Here is a 16,588-nt window from a genome sequence, read left to right on the forward strand (position 1 = left end):
GCAGCTCTGGCAGCTCCATGCAGACTGGCAGCTCTGGCAGCTCCATGCAGACTGGCAGCTCTGGCAGCTCCATGCAGACTGGCAGCTCTGGCTGCTCCATGCAGACTGGCAGCTCTGGCAGCTCCATGCAGACTGGCAGCTCTGGCAGCTCCATGCAGACTGGCAGCTCTGGCAGCTCCATGCAGACTGGCAGCTCTGGCTGCGCTGAACAGGCAGGAGACTCCAGCAGCGCTGTAGAGGAGGAAGGCTCTGGCAGCGCTAAACAAGCGGGAGACTCCGGCAGCGCTGGAGAGGAGGAAGGCTCTGGCAGCGCTGAACAGGCGGGAGACTCCGGCAGCGCTGGAGAGGAGAAAAGCTCTGGCAGCGCTGGACAGGCGAAGCGCAGTGAAGGCCTGATGCGTGGTGCTGGCACTGGTGGTACTGGGCCGAGGACACGCACAGGAAGCCTGGTGCGGGGAGCTGACCCGGAGGGCTGGTGTGTGGAGGTGGCACAGGATGGGCTGGACCATGAAGGCGTACTGGAGATCTTGAAAGCAGGGCTGGCACAGGACGTGCAAGGCAGGTGCACAGGAGGCCTGGTGCGTGAGGCTGGCACAATCTTCACCAGCCGACTAACATGCACCTCAGGACGAGTATGGAGAGCTAACCCAGGTGCCATCAAATCCCCGACACGCTCCGTCGGGCGAATTCCATGCTTAAAGCACCAACACAGCAACTCCGTCACAGACTCTGCTTCGCTCACCTCCAACACCGGCTCTGGTTCTGGTCTCCTCCTTGGCTCCTCACAATAAACAGGGGGAGTTGGCTCAGGTCTGACTCCTGACTCTGCCACACTCTCCCTGTGCCACCCCCACAATACATTTTTGGGCCTGACTCTCGGGCTTCCTTCCACGTCGCCGTGCTTGTTTCTCCAACTCCATTATCCTGTAACCCTCTTCGCACTGCTCCAGCGAATCCCAGTCGGGCTCCGGCACTCTCCCTGGGTCGACCGCCCACCTGTCTATTTCCTCCCAAATCGTATAATCCAGACTTCGTATCTCTGTTATCTCTGTATGCCTGTTGTCACGCCGCTTGGTCCTGTTGTGGTGGGTGATTCTGTCACGGTTTTCTGTAGGTGAAAGAGAGTCGGACCAAAATGCGGCATGTCTATTGCGATTCATGTTTAATAACGCTGAAGAAACACAAATCAATACAAAAAACAATAAACGTAATGAAAACCGAAACAGCCTAATACTGGTGCAAACTAACACACGACAGACCTAAGGACAAAAGGACAATCACCCACAACACCCAACACCAAACAGGCTACCTAAATATGGTTCCCAATCAGAGACAATGACTAACACCTGCCTCTGATTGAGAACCATATCAGGCCAAACACAGAAACTGACAAACTAGACACACAACATAGAATGCCCACTCAGATCACACCCTGACCAAACAAAACATAGAAACATACAAAGCAAACTATGGTCAGAGTGTGACACTACCCTTCCTTCCCACTTCTTCAGTGAGAGTGAAATGCAAAATGATTTTTGGATGTCTTCAGAGAAGATTTGAAGAGTTTCACTCCAAAACTCTATATATCAATTTTCATAAACATCGGTAAATTAGGTTTTATTGTTTGATGGTTTCATTTCAGAGAGACAAAATGTTTTTTGTTAAATGCTATCCATCAAAATTAACAAAATATATATATTTTTTGATACATCCACAAATGATACTTAAAAAGGATGGAAAAAAATATTCAATACAGAAATATGAGATCTGTATGTAAAACATTTACATTTTACATTTTGAGAGTTTGGGACGATAAGTTCTTAACCCATATTGGTTTGAATTGGTTTGAATGGTGCTATAAATGTTTATGTTGTATTTAGAGTACAATATACATAGAGAACATTGAAGGGAATGTCAATAAGTACATTTGGATAAAAATGCAGAAAGTTAGCAGATGCTGTTATCCAGAGTGACTACAGTAAGTGCCATGATCTTAAGATAGATAGGTGAGACCACCACTATCACCGTCAAATATACAGGATACAAAATCTATGAATAAAAAAATTGAGAACAGTTATATTTTACACACACATGAGGGTAAGTACACATAGGCAATTATTTCTGACGAAAATGCACAAATGTGAAAATATGTGGAAATAACATCTTGAACCCGTATTCCGCTTCAAGCTCTTAAAATGGCCAGGGTCTGGTTTTGTTTTGGGTCTTTCATTTCAAATGATATTTATGTGTCTCAATTACTCAAGAAGGATATCTGGGATTGCGGCCCCATATTTGGGATTGACTGGACCCCTATTGAGATCGGAGAGAAACAGTGAAATACTATTCCTAGGGACCTGTGTTTAGGACAATGATGTCACATGACCTGGATTCTAACTTTTATTTAAAGCTTTGTCAGCCAACTGTCCCTTTTCTTTGCATCAATTGGTCAAGCATCAACCTCAGACAATTAATTTCATTTTTGGTGTAATTCTCTTTCCTACACAATGTTTATAGTAAAAGGTTAAAATCTAGGTCATGTCACATGATAGCCCATAACCGGAGGTGTAAAGTAACTAATTACAACTTCTCTCGTTGCTGTAATTGAGTAGCTTTTCCGAGAACTTGTACTTTTGAGTTTTTTTCAGTAATTGTATTTCTACTTGAGTGTTTGTATTTAAACTAATTTACTTTTACTCTGAGTAACATCTCTCTCTCTCTCTCTCTCTGTAGGATTGGTTTAACCTGCCAGTAAGAGATCAACAACCACGTAATTCATCAAACAAGAGAAGACATGGAAATTTGGCAACTATTTACCTCTTGTGAAAGTTTTCCATTTTTGTATATAAATATAAAAAAAAATGTCTAAAGGTACCTATTTTTATACAAATTAAGTTTATATTGCTTGAAAGATTTAACAGAGAATCATATGCTCTCCAAATTACACAATATCTGCATGCTTCCCTTTTGCTGTCAAAAAGGTTTGAGTGAATTTATCTGTTACACACAGCGTTAACTTGACTCTCAAAGACTGTTTGGACAGTTTCATGCACACCACACACACATCTTCGATCTTCCATGAAATAGAATGGACCAAACAATCCACCAAGTTTTGACCTAGTATCCATCAGCACAACAGTCAACATTAAACTAAAGGAAGTCTTTCCATGTGACTGAAAGAGTCTCATGACATTGTTCAATGGAGGTGGGCCCATGAGCCAAAGCAATACAAGGTGTCATCACCCCAAGTGGACAGAGGATGTATTTTTGGAGATCAATAGATTAAATACAAACAGATTAAATACAAACAGAACACCCATAGTTATTTGTTTTGAGTGTACTCCCTACATGCCATGCAGCATACTATATTCATTTTGACTTCTGATATTCTCTTGTTTTATCCCTACCAAATTAAGAAAAGGATTTCAATCTGTCTTTCATGCCATGATGCCAATGCAATTGTGTTATAAAATGGGTAATTTGGATACTGGATGATGATTGGTTGATAAGAGTTAGTTATTCACAATAATCCAAGACAAATGCCAGTTCCATTTTGATTATCATTGTGCATCCGCTGTCCCACAGCTGAGCCAGGCAATTCATAAACTTTATATCACAGTAAAAAAAAAGCATCTACACATTATTTCCCTTTACTTCTAGCCAATCATTTGATTTTCAACAGCGGAGATTTAAACATGCTTGTTTATTGTTGCCTGAAATGTTTTAGACTATAGGATACCTATTCTTACGCTATCAAAGTTAGACAATATCGGCCTACTTCCCTTTTTATTGTGAAAAAGGTTTGAGGGAATTTGTCAGTAATTATTGTATACCAGTGGTCACCAACCTTTTGAGTCAAGATCACTTTGAGTCAAAATGCAAGCACAGATCTACTGCTTGGATTATTTTCAACATAGCTTAAAAAATGTAAGCCTATGCAACATTAACCTATTAAAAACAGTACTGTGTCAGTAAGGTTTGTGTAATAGGCTATAGGGCCAATACATTGGAATATATTAAAATGGAACACTGTCTTCCAGCTGATGGCAAAACTCGAGTCACACTGCATTATTCCTGCGTCATGCAAAAATGTATGTTGTTACTCCTATGAACAGAGAAAGTGAAATGTTCCTTGATATTAAAAAAAGACCAAAGCCGCTAATAATAACAACACAAGCTTATCAATACACTTCCCTACTCATTCATTAGAGCTCCAGTATTTGTAGTGCAAGTGTTAAATTCCCCAGCAAGAAAATCAAAAATGGTCGCTCAAACAGAAAGGGGAACTTACAAAAAGTCATTGACAACAACCAAACAAAACAAGTGAGGTTTTAGGAAGGGTTCGGAAAGACACTCATGAGTTTGTCCACAGAAAGTTGACAACTGTGACCTATGAGTTTGTCCACAGAAAGTTGACTACTGTGACCTAAAATAAGCCCAAGAAGAAGCAAAAACCAAATACAATCCACATGAAAACGTAAAGAGGAACTAACCCAAAAAGCGGAGCAAAACTAAAACGGGGACGATCAGATCAAGGCTTGTTTTTCTAGAAATCAGAATAGGGAGCGCCAACGAAAGGTGTTGAGCCTCCGTCTCTCTCAAGAACTTTAACATAAACTTTGCTCATAAAAACAGCAGCTCCTTACAGTATTCGTTGACAGTCTCTCTCTAGTCATGGTTTTAAAAGTTTGGAAATCTCACAGTATCAACTTCGCTGTAGCTTTTTTTAATGCCTGCTACATTACTGCAGAGAAATCGGAGCAATCCGATTGGCCAGCGGTAGGCCTATAGTGCACTTGATTTGCTCTCCGGCCCGCCAGGAGGGCGGATTTGTACCTTCAGACACATGAAATGGTTCCACATATAAATCGGAACACCGCCTACATAAACGTTTGGTGACCGATTAGAAAAGCTTTAGAAATCAACCAGTCGATTGCAATCGCCCGGTTGGTGACCACTGTTACACACAGTGTTAACTTGACTCTCAAAGACTGTTTGGATGGTGTCATGCACACCACATAACTTTGATCTTCCATGAAATAGAGGATATTCTGTCACTGAGAAAATATTATAGACGTCAAGAAAGCCAGTCAGTTGATTATTGACAAGTTTTTACAACACAGTTAGGATCAGCTTGATATCTCCTTTTAAATAAAGGACACACCGTGGCTGCCTTCGAAGCAATATGAACCTCCCTAGAGAGGAGAAACAGGTTAAAAAGGTCAGAGATAGGCTTGGCGATGAAAGGGGTAGCAATGTTAAATAAGAAAGGGTCTAAACCATCTGACCCAGATAGTTTCTAGGGGTCAAGTTTAAGGAGCTCCTTTATCACCTCGGACTCAGTGACTGCCTGCAGGCAGAACATTTGTAGCAGGGCAGGGGAAGAAATAGGGAGGAGCATCGGGGCTAGTCACATTAGAAGGGGTGGGAGATGAGAAATGTTCTACGGGCAAGGATGCATGGCTAAGTCAAATTGGAATCCTGACTAATGAAGTGGTGATTAAACAGCTCAGCCATGTGCTCCTTGTCAGTAACAACCACAAAATCAACATTAAGGGACATGGGCAGCTCTGAGGAGGGTTTATTCTCCAGGTCTTTAACCGTTTTCCAGAACTTCTTGGAGATAGACCCACAGAGAGAGAATTGTTCCTTAAAGTAACTAACCTGCCGGATACCCTGAGTGCACTTATTTCTCATTTGCCTAAACGAGAGCCAGTCATCCTGAGTGTGTGTGTGTTTCCGAGCCTTTCGCCAAATGGAATTATTGAGGTGGAGTAACTCTGCCAGATCACTGTCAAACTAGGGGCTGAACTTGTCTCATTTTCACTAAAGTTATTACAGAAAAACAAGACTGATATGTCAAGACTGATACGATTATTTGTGAGGATAACATCAAGTAGAGTAACCTTTTCTTGGTGTTTGGAGTCATACCTTGTGGGATTGGTAATAATCTGAGAAAGATTTAGGGAGTCCCATTGCTTTAGGACTTGTTCAGGTGGTTTAAGCATGTCCCAGTTTAGGTCACCTAGCAGAACAAATTCAGTGTTCATGTAAGGGGCCATGAGAGAGGTTAGGGCATTTAGGATACAGGCCAGTGCTGATGGTGAACAATAACTTCCAGCAAAAGTCAACAAAGAGCTACTTGAAAGGTTAATGCTTAAAACCAGCTAATTCAATTTTGGTGGGACAGACTTGCTGGAGACGACCGAGCACTGAAGGTGTTCCTTGGTAATGATTAACACTCTACCACCGTTGGAAGATCTGTCTTGCCGAAAAAGGTTATAACCAGAACGATTAACGTCAGTGTTCAAAACACTATTTTTTAACCATGTCTCAGTAATGACCAACACATCTGAATTGGAGCTGTGAACCCACACTTTCAATTGATCCATTTTAGGTAATAAGCTTCTAGTGTTAACGTGCAGAAAAAACAGGCTTTTACGAGAGCAGAAATCAGTAAATCAGATATCAGAGCACGAGTGAGAATAGGGGCCAATAACAGTAGATGGGCCAGGGTGTACATGCACATTTCCAGATATCATCAGCAGTAATACAATAAGGGCATGGCAGAGGATAGGGAGAGTTCAGGGTGTTGATTTATGACATTTGAATGTGCATTAGATGGTAACAAGACCATACAGCAATTTCATCAGGTAAGATGAATACAAAGCTGGCGAGAGGTGGTTAGAAAACAGGATAGGTGGCCAAGAGTCTGTGTAAGTGTCCTGAGTGTGGGAACAAATATATTCTGTCCCACGGTCGGGTAACCAAGCAAGTTCATAGCCAACAAAGCATACAGGTGTCATGAGGCACACAACATATAGCACAATAAAAAAAATAGTCAGTGTGTTGGAGGTGAGCGAAAGCTTGGACGAGAGGGGGGAGAGGGGGGAGGGTTCCTGTACCAGACAGGGGGAGACAGGCCAGGGCAGACGGTGAATAGATCACCAGGTGGAATCCAAGCAGCGGTGCAGCAGACAATGGGAGTAGGTGTCACACCCACCTGTAAAAATATTTTTTCAGGAGGCAGATTCCTTGTAGAAAATCCAAGCTTGCTAGATACTGTAGCTAGCAGGTCTTGGTCCACCATTTTTTCCACATTGAAAAGGAAGTCATTACCTAGCTATAGCTTTTCAGTTTCAGTACATCTCTTCACTTAACCCTTGTGTGGAGTTCATGTTTTTGTTATTCACCCAATGTTCGCAGGTCTGATGGAACCATGACATTATTGGGTTTTTAAAACAATACAGCCATAACAATTTATGTAAAAATACCTAATACTTTGATGTTGACTAATATCAATGGTTAATATTTTCCATTTACATCTGATATTTTTGTATTTTTTATAAAATGTGATTTTTGTAAACAACAGTCAGTTATAATCAAGACATTGGTGGAATGAATCATGTTTATCTTGAACAAATATAAATGAAACAAGGTTTTCATCACTATTGATGTGTATTGCTTCGATCTGAACAAATTGAAAGGAGTAATTTAACAAACAGTATTTTATGGAAATTATAAATTATCCCCATTGAACACAAATTATGGACGGTCTACACACCACACGAGGGACAGAGTTTTACTGTGTGTGTGTTGCAAATGTATTTCTTACACGTGATGCATGTGTACTGTGTCTTCCTGTCCTTCTTGGGTCCACACACATCGCAGCGCTTCTTCTTGTTGCTTCCGGCTGCAATCTAGAATGATGTAAACACTTAGTTCAGGAATTTTACTAACATCTCACTCACATATATAGTTACAGAAGGCCAAGGTAGGAGAGTCAGACACACACAAATGCAACATCACTCACACATACTTCCGGTATTGGAGTTGTTGGTTCTGTGGGTTGGGCGGATTGGGCACCAGCATCCTCCTCCTGAATCCTCCTCACGATGGCTGCAGAAGCTGGGGTCCTTGGGATATGTTGCCTCCTCCGGATTTCTGGTCTTACCAATGCCTTGCCCAGATCCTCGAGAAAGAGCCGTCTCCACCGGAGCTTCCCTCTGTTAAAATCTGGGCTCAACGCGTTGACAAACGCGTTGTAGTGCGAGATGTCCAAGATGTTGAAGAATATGACAAGTGGCCAGCGTAGGGTTCTTCTTTTGCAGCTGTAGCCAGTCACCAGCTTGTATAAGTTGTCCTCCCCTCCATTTGTAGCATTGAAATCAATTATGATTTCTGTTTTTTAATGTTCCTGGTCAACAGATTCTCCCATCCCTATGCAGCGTACTCATGAGGACCACATTTTTGCCTTTCTTTGGCACGTGAACACAAACTGAGAAGAATTGATTGGCCTGTTCCGTGTATTCAGCAGCTGAAGTGGGAACTCTGAATGGTTTCTTTTATACTGTTCCTACCATCATCAGCTTCCTCTTGAGGAGCTCCTGCCCCGGTTGTGTGAAGTAAAAGTTATTTCATGTGATGTTGTGACCATGGAGTCCCTGTCTCATGTCGAGGACAACCTGCATCCCTTGGTTCTTCCCAGGGGCTCCTCCTTCTGGCTTCCCCGTATACACATGAAAGATCCGAGCTGATGAAGCAGCATCACAGGCAACCCAGATCTTGATTCCATATTTGTGGGTTTAGACGGTATGTACTGCCTGAAGGGCCAACATTGAGCCCAGGGTGGTAAAACAGGGGAGGCTGGTCCACCTACTTGTCCCACACTGACCTGATTGCAGCTAGCTTGTCTCTCTGCTGCCGAGCTGGTCTGGTGTCTGGGTTATTGAAGAGGATAATCCTGGAAATAATGTGGAAGTTTTCCAGAGACATTGATGCACAGAAAAGTTCTCTGACAGTTTCTGCATCCCAGGGGGATTCTGTGGATTCCCCATTGGATCTGAACACACCAGCAAGGATAAGATCCCCAAAGTATGCATTTAATTGAGTTTGGTCAATCTCCTTCCATCTCTCTCCAAAAACACGCCTTCCCTCCAAATTAGTGCAGTCCAGAATGATTTTCTGGATGGTGTCTGGGATGAACAGTTCAAAATTAGACTTTATGTCCTGTACATGAGTAACCGCCATCAGCGTTGGCCCTAGTATCATTCTCATCACATTGGCAGCCATGCGGGGTGGCTCATTCCATGGCCAAGAAGACTATTCAATATCACAATTTTTGGACATCCATATTTCTCCTCCTGCAGGCTGCTGATGAGCTGGTTGCTGATGGACTGGTCCTGGGGCTGGCTAAGGGTCAGTCTTGTCCTCCTGATCCCCATATTTGGGAAAATTCTTCATCCTCCAAAATGGAAGATGCTCCTTCCACACTAGCTTCTCTCTCTTTCTAAGGCCCTCTGCGCAGAGATTATTTTTGCCAAATTGATGGATTGTGCAAAGCTATTGTTTTATGTGTTTTTTTTAACAATGTATTGAAGTAACATTGTGCTGGTTCGCGCAAGACATTCTGTAGTTTCACACACTACAAAGGGTAAAGAGTGTGAGAAAAGCATGAGACAGGCAGGTTATTGGTGCATGTTGAAACAGAAGGCCCAGGGAGGAGGAAGACAGGAGGAAGACAGAGTGAAGGCATTTTTACTTGTTTTCCGCTATACACACACTTTTCCACACCTTTATTTCCCTTGGGTCCAGTGGACATGAACACCACATAAAAAGGTGTAGGGAGGTGCACAGTGTGCACTCAATTAAAATGTGTTATATTACATGTTCTTCACAGAAAATGAGTCAAGGCCAATGAGTCTCAAGTTGAAAAAATAATTAATTGCATAATTTATCTGTTAGTAAACAGGAAAATGGGTCCCTCAGACCCAAACACCACACAAGGATTAAGGTCATTTACTTTTGATACTTAAGTATATTTAAAACCATATACTCTTAGACTCTTTTAATCAAGTTGTATTTTACTGGGTGACTTTCTCTAGTATGACAATTGGGTACTTTTACCACCACTGCAGTACATTAATACAGTTCACACTCAAAAACATTAGCCTACTGGAGTTAGTTTCTTGTATTTACCCAAGTGAGCATGTAGCTAGCTACACCTGTGGGCTTTCAAATTGTTCTGTTGTGTGTAATGTGCAGTAGCCTAGATCATATATAGATCATGTATTAGATAACGCCACAATCTTTTGGGCTTGGGCTCATAAAATGTATTTCATGTATGGCTCATCAGCCTCAGGTAGCATCTGGCTTTTTGATCAAAGCTCTAATCAAATCCAGACACAGGCCTATTTATACGCGTTATAATTCTTTTTGAATGACCCTTCGGGTTTTGGTGGGAAATACCGTGTTGTCGGGAAGAAAATAAACGTATTCTCTGGATGGAACATTTGTCAAATGTTTAACCCTAGCGCTGATGCCAATGAAAGTATATGCTATAAAATGGGTAGTTTGGATATTGGATCCTGATTGGTTGATATGCGTTATTCACGGATTATCCATTTTAATTATTAAGCATTTTAATTATCACTGTGCATCCACTGTCTCACAGCCCAGTTAGGCAATTCATAAACTTTATCTCCACTAATAAACATTTCCTATTACTTCTAGCCTTTCATTTGATTTTCAAAATATAAATATTCTTTTGATTTTCAAAGTATAAGCCTTGCTGTCTGCCTCTCCAATCCGTGCAACAACGTTGCAATAGAAATCAAATCAACGTTTATTGCCATAGTTGAAGTTGTTTGTAGAGCCGTCAAAATGAGGAGTGTTGTACAAACAATACCATCACTGATTGGATCATCTCTAACCAATCAGAGTATCAAATGCTGCTTTACCCAAGTGTTCTGGCTCTGGCCCAACCCATCAGTTTCTGGGACCAATCAGAACGGTTAGAATGTGTTTGTGTTCTAGAAATTGTCAGGGAGGTACGCAGATCTAGCCTCATTGCAGAGAAGAAACATATTGTCCGTGGTTGTGGCATAGCGTTCGGCCAGAGCAAGGAGTTTGGGTAGCAAGCCAACCTTAGCCATAGTTTATTCACAATAATCCACTGGTTCTCATGCATTATTGCTTAAATAACCTTCTCTGTCAGTTTGTAGTAAGGGAATACATTTTAAGTTCTGATAATTGATGACTGTGTTGAGAAACTTTTACTAGCATTAGGCTTACACACTTAAATAGAAACTGCATTTCGATTTTCAGCATGTTACCTAAATTCTGAAATGTTTCAATATAACCTGTGCCCTGTAATAAGTGCAATTGAACACCATTGCAGTAATAACCCATGTGTTTCACCATCGGATTATGCTTTATTTCTGAAAAATGTGATCATTACACAATGTATTAGATAATGGTAATCCACACTATCATGTATGTATTAGATAATGGTAAATCCCAAGATCATGTATGTATTAGTATTATATAATGGTAAGCCCCAGGATCATATATGTACTACTTTAATTCTGTATAAAACCATAGTAATAATAATAAAAAATGATTGTTAAGATTGACATGGACCTGTTAAATATTTTGACTCTTATGTACAATTGCAGTAAATTGAAGTTGAGGGATGGTCCATTTATATTGGTCCATTTTTCCTTGCTTTATTGTTTTAGGCCGAAATTCAATCTGATACGCTTTAGATCTGCATTATAGCTCGCTTGAGTCGACATTTATAGGTCATATCCGATTGATCCGGCATCTGCAGCATTTTATAGTGAATGCAATCTCTGCAAAAGTGGGAACATTGTCTTTAAAAGTGGCATTATCTACATGAGCAATCAGATTGAATCCCAGTCTTAGTGTCTTAATGCAGAAAGAACATTAAATTAAAAGAATCCTCAATACAATTGGACTGATTAAACTCTCTGGGATATGTGGGATGCTAGCGTCCCACCTGGCCAAAAGCCAGGGAAAAGGCAGAGCTCTAAATTCAAATAAATTACTATAAAAATCTAACTTTCATTAAATCACACATGCAAGATAGCAAATTAAAGCTACACTTGTTGTGAATTCAGCCAACATGTCAGATTTCAAAAAGGTTTTTCAGTGAAAGCAAACAATGCTATTATCTGAGGATAGCACCTCCGTAAACAAAGAGAGAAACCATATTTCGACACTGCAGGCGCGACACAAAACGCAGAAATAACAATATAATTCATGCCTTACCTTTGATGAGCTTCGTTTGTTGGCACTCCAATATGTCCCATAAACATCACAATTGGTCATTTTGTTCGATTAATTCCGGCCATATATATCCAAAATGTCCATTTATTTGGCACGTTTGATCCAGAAAAACACTGGTTACAACTTGCTCAACATGACTACAAAATATCTCAAAGGTTGCCTGTAAACTTTGCAAAGTCATTTCAAACTACTTTTGTAATGCAACTTTTGGTATTTTTAAACGTAAATAGTCGATAAAATTGAAGACGGGATGATCTGCGTTCAATACAGGAAGAAAACAAACTGAAGCATGCTTTATGGTCACTCGCCTCGATCTGACAGTACACTTCAAGTGACCCTCCTTCAAGATGGCCGTACTTCTTTATTACACAAAGGAATAACCTCAACCAATTTCGAAATACTGTTGACATCCAGTGGAAGCGATAGGAACTGCAAGAAGGTCCCTTAGAAATCTGGAATCCCAATGAAATCCCATTGAAAAGAGAGTGACCTCAAAAAAGAAAATCTGAATGGTTTGTCCTCGGGGTTTTGCCTGCTAAATAACCTCTTACATCTATGGGGGCGCTATTTCATTATTGGATAAAAAAACGTGCCCGTTTTAAGTGCAATATTTTGTCACAAAAAGATGCTCGACTATGCATATAATTGGTAGCTTTCGAAAGAAAACACTCTGACGTGTCCAGAACTACCAAGATATTTTCTGTGCGTGCCCTAGAACGTGAGCTTCAGGCAAAACCAAGATGAGACGGCATCCAGGAAATGAGCAGGATTTTTGAGGCTCTGTTTTCCATTGTCTCCTTATATGGCTGTGAATGCAAGAGGAGTGAGTCAACCCTTTCTGTCGTTTCCCCAAGGTGTCTGCAGCATTGTGACGTATTTGTAGGCAGATCATTGGAAGATTGACCATAAGAGACCACATTTACCAGGTGTCCGCCCGGTGTCCTGCGCCGAAATTGGTGCGCAAAAGTCACCTGCCAGTATTTTTCCATGCGATTCAGAGAGGAAAGCAAGCTTCCACGAACGATATATCAATGAAGAGATATGTGAAAAAACACCTTGAGGATTGATTACAAACAACGTTTGCCATGTTTCGGTCGATATTATGTAGTTAATCCGGAAAAAGTTTTACGTTGTAGGTGACTGAATTTTCGGTTCGTTTCGGTAGCCAGATGCAATGTAGAAAACGGAACGATTTCTCCTACACACAGACGCTTTCAGGAAAAACTGCGCATTTGGTATGTAACTGAGAGTCTCCTCATTGAAAACATCAGAAGCTCTTCAAAGGTAAATGATTTTATTTATTTGGTTATCTGGTTTTTGTGAAAATGTTGCGTGCTAAATGCTACTCAAAATGCTATGCTAGCTTTGCATACTCTTACACAAATTAGTCAATTTCTATGGTTCAAAAGCATATTTTGAAAATCTGAGATGACAGTGTTGTTAAGAAAAGGCTAAGCTTGAGAGCAGACGCATTATTTTCATTTTATTTGCGATTTTCAGAAATCGTTAACGTTGCGTTATGCTAATGAGCCTGAGGCTTTAGTCACGATCCCGGATCCGGGATGGGGAGTTCCAAGAGGATAAGTTATGTGATACTCACAGACATGATTCAAACAGTTTTAGAAACTTCAAAGTGTTGTCTATCCAAATCTACTAATAATATGCATATCTTATCATCTGGGGATGAGTATCAGGCAGTTGAATTTGGGCATGCATTTCATCCGGACGCGAAAATACTGCCCCCTGTCACCAAGAAGTTAATGGTTTTGCCATTTATTGTGATGATTCTGCTCAGATCGTTATTGCTTTGATGTCTTGTATCCTATGCAAATGTCATCAAGGTGTAAGATGACTTCAATAATACAAAATAATGGAAATATAGCAAGTACCCTTTTTGGAGCAGACTTCACAAAACATGTATTATGCAAAAACTTAAGAAGCTTCTTATAGGAAAGGTTAACTCAATATGAATGTTTTCTCGTGTATTTGAATAATTGGCAGTAAAGCACACAGAAAACCGGCAGGATGTGATCAAGTTGCTCTCACTACATTGGACGTTTTTTCAAATAGAACCTTTATTTACAGTTAAAGTCAGAAGTTACCATACACCTTAGCAAAATAAATTTAAACTCAGTTTTCACAATTCCTGACATTTAATCCTAGTACAAATTCCCTGTCTTAGGTCAGTTAGGATCACCCCTTTATTTTAAGAATGTGAAATGTCAGAATAATAGTAGAGAGAATAGTTTATTTCAGCTTTTATTTTGTAAATCACGGCTCTCTATCCACCAGATGTGTACCAAACTCACTAAAAGTGGCAGTAATAAAGCCTCTCTTGAAAAAGCCCAACCTTGACCCAGAAAATATAAAAACTATCGGCCTATATCAAATCTTCCATTCCTCTCAAAAATTTTAGAAAAGGCCACTGCCTTCCTGAAGACAAACAATGTATACGAAATGCTTCAGTCTGGTTGTAGACCCCATCCTAGCACTGAGACTGCACTTGTGAAGGTGGTAAATTACCTTTTAACTTCTTGAAACTCCCCATCCCGGATCCGGGTTTGTGACTAAAGCCTCAGGCTCATTAGCATAACGCAACGTTAACGATTTCTGAAAATCGCAAATAAAATGAAAATAATGCGTCTGCTCTCAAGCTTAGCCTTTTCTTAACAACACTGTCATCTCAGATTTTCAAAATATGCTTTTGAACCATAGAAATTGACTAATTTGTGTAAGAGTATGCAAAGCTAGCATAGCATTTTGAGTAGCATTTAGCACGCAACATTTTCACAAAACCAGATAACCAAATAAATAAAATCATTTACCTTTGAAGAGCTTCTGATGTTTTCAATGAGGAGACTCTCAGTTACATACCAAATGCGCAGTTTTTCCTGAAAGCGTCTGTGTGTAGGAGAAATCGTTCCGTTTTCTACATTGCGTCTGGCTACCGAAACGAACCGAAAATTCAGTCACCTACAACGTAAAACTTTTTCCGGATTAACTACATAATATCGACAGAAACATGGCAAACGTTGTTTGGAATCAATCCTCAAGGTGTTTTTTCACATATCTCTTCATTGATATGCAGTTCGTGGAAGCTTGCTTTCCTCTCTGTATCGCATGGAAAAATACTGGCAGGTGACTTTTGCGCACCAATTTCGGCGCAGGACACCGAGCAGACACCTGGTAAATGTGGTCTCTTGTGGTCAATCTTCCAATGATCTGCCTACAAATACGTCACAATGCTGCAGACACCTTGGGGAAACGACAGAAAGGGCAGGCTCATTCCTCTCGCATTCACAGCCATATAAGGAGACAATGGAAAACAGAGCCTCAAAAATCCTTGTCATTTCCTGGATGCCATCTCATCTTGGTTTTGCCTGAAGCTCACGTTCTAGGGCACGCACAGAGAATATCTTGGTATTTCTGGACACGTCAGAGTGTTTTCTTTCGAATGCTATCAATTATATGCATAGTCAAGCATCTTTTTGTGACAAAATATCTTGTTTAAAACGGGAACGTTTTTCATCCAAAAATGAAATAGTGCCCCCATAGATGTAAGAGGTTAATGGCATCAGACCGAGGCTCTGCATCTGTCCTCGTGCTCCTAGACCTTATACTGCTTTTGATACCATCGATCACCACATTCTTTTGGAGAGATTGGAAACCCAAATTGGTCTACACGGACAAGTTCTGGCCTGGTTTAGATCTTATCTGTTGGAAGGATATCAGTTTGTCTCTGTGAATGGTTTGTCGTCTGACAAATCAACTGTACATTTTGGTGTTCCTCAAGGTTCCGTTTTAGGACCACTATTGTTTTCACTATATATTTTACCTCTTGGGGATGTCATTCGAAAACATAATGTTAACTTTCACTGCTATGCGGATGACACACAACTGTACATTTCAATGAAACATGGTGAAGCCCCAAAATTGCCCTCGCTAGAAGCATGTGTTTCAGACATAAGGAAGTGGATGGCTGCAAACTTTCTACTTTTAAACTCGGACAAACAGAGAGGCTTGTTCTAGGTCCCAAGAAACAAAGAGATCTTCTGTTGAATCTGACAATTAATCTTAATGGTTGTACAGTCGTCTCAAATAAAACTGTGAAGGACCTCGGCGTTACTCTGGACCCTGATCTCTCTTTTGAAGAACATATCAAGACCATTTCAAGGACAGCTTTTTTCAATCTACGTAACATTGCAAAAATCTGAAACTTTCTGTCCAAAAATGATGCAGAAAAATTAATCCATGACTACTGCAATGCTCTACTTTCCAGCTACCCGGATAAAGCACTAAATAAACTTTAGTTAGTGCTATATACATCTGCTAGAATCCTGACTAGACCCAAAATATTTGATCATATTACTCCAGTGCTAGCCCCCCTACACTGGCTTCCTGTCAAACCAAGGGCTGATTTCAAGGTTTTACTGCTAACCTACAAAGCATTACATGGGCTTGCTCCTACCTATCTCTCTGATTTGGTCCTGCCGTACATAGC

General features: G+C 40.7%; 1 protein-coding gene across 1 annotated transcript in view; it reads left to right on the top strand.

Annotated features, from left to right (window-relative positions):
- LOC135539732 (uncharacterized) overlaps positions 1-11,411 on the top strand; it is a 46,211-nt gene extending 34,800 nt beyond the window's left edge. The window contains exon 11 of the mRNA XM_064965807.1: positions 2,731-11,411. The gene's annotated coding sequence lies outside the window, so the exon portion shown is untranslated. The remainder of the gene's footprint in view (positions 1-2,730) is intronic.
- Positions 11,412-16,588: the final 5,177 nt, after the last annotated feature.

The sequence above is a fragment of the Oncorhynchus masou genome, chromosome 5 (genome assembly GCF_036934945.1).
Source record: "Oncorhynchus masou masou isolate Uvic2021 chromosome 5, UVic_Omas_1.1, whole genome shotgun sequence".
NCBI lineage: Eukaryota > Metazoa > Chordata > Actinopteri > Salmoniformes > Salmonidae > Oncorhynchus > Oncorhynchus masou.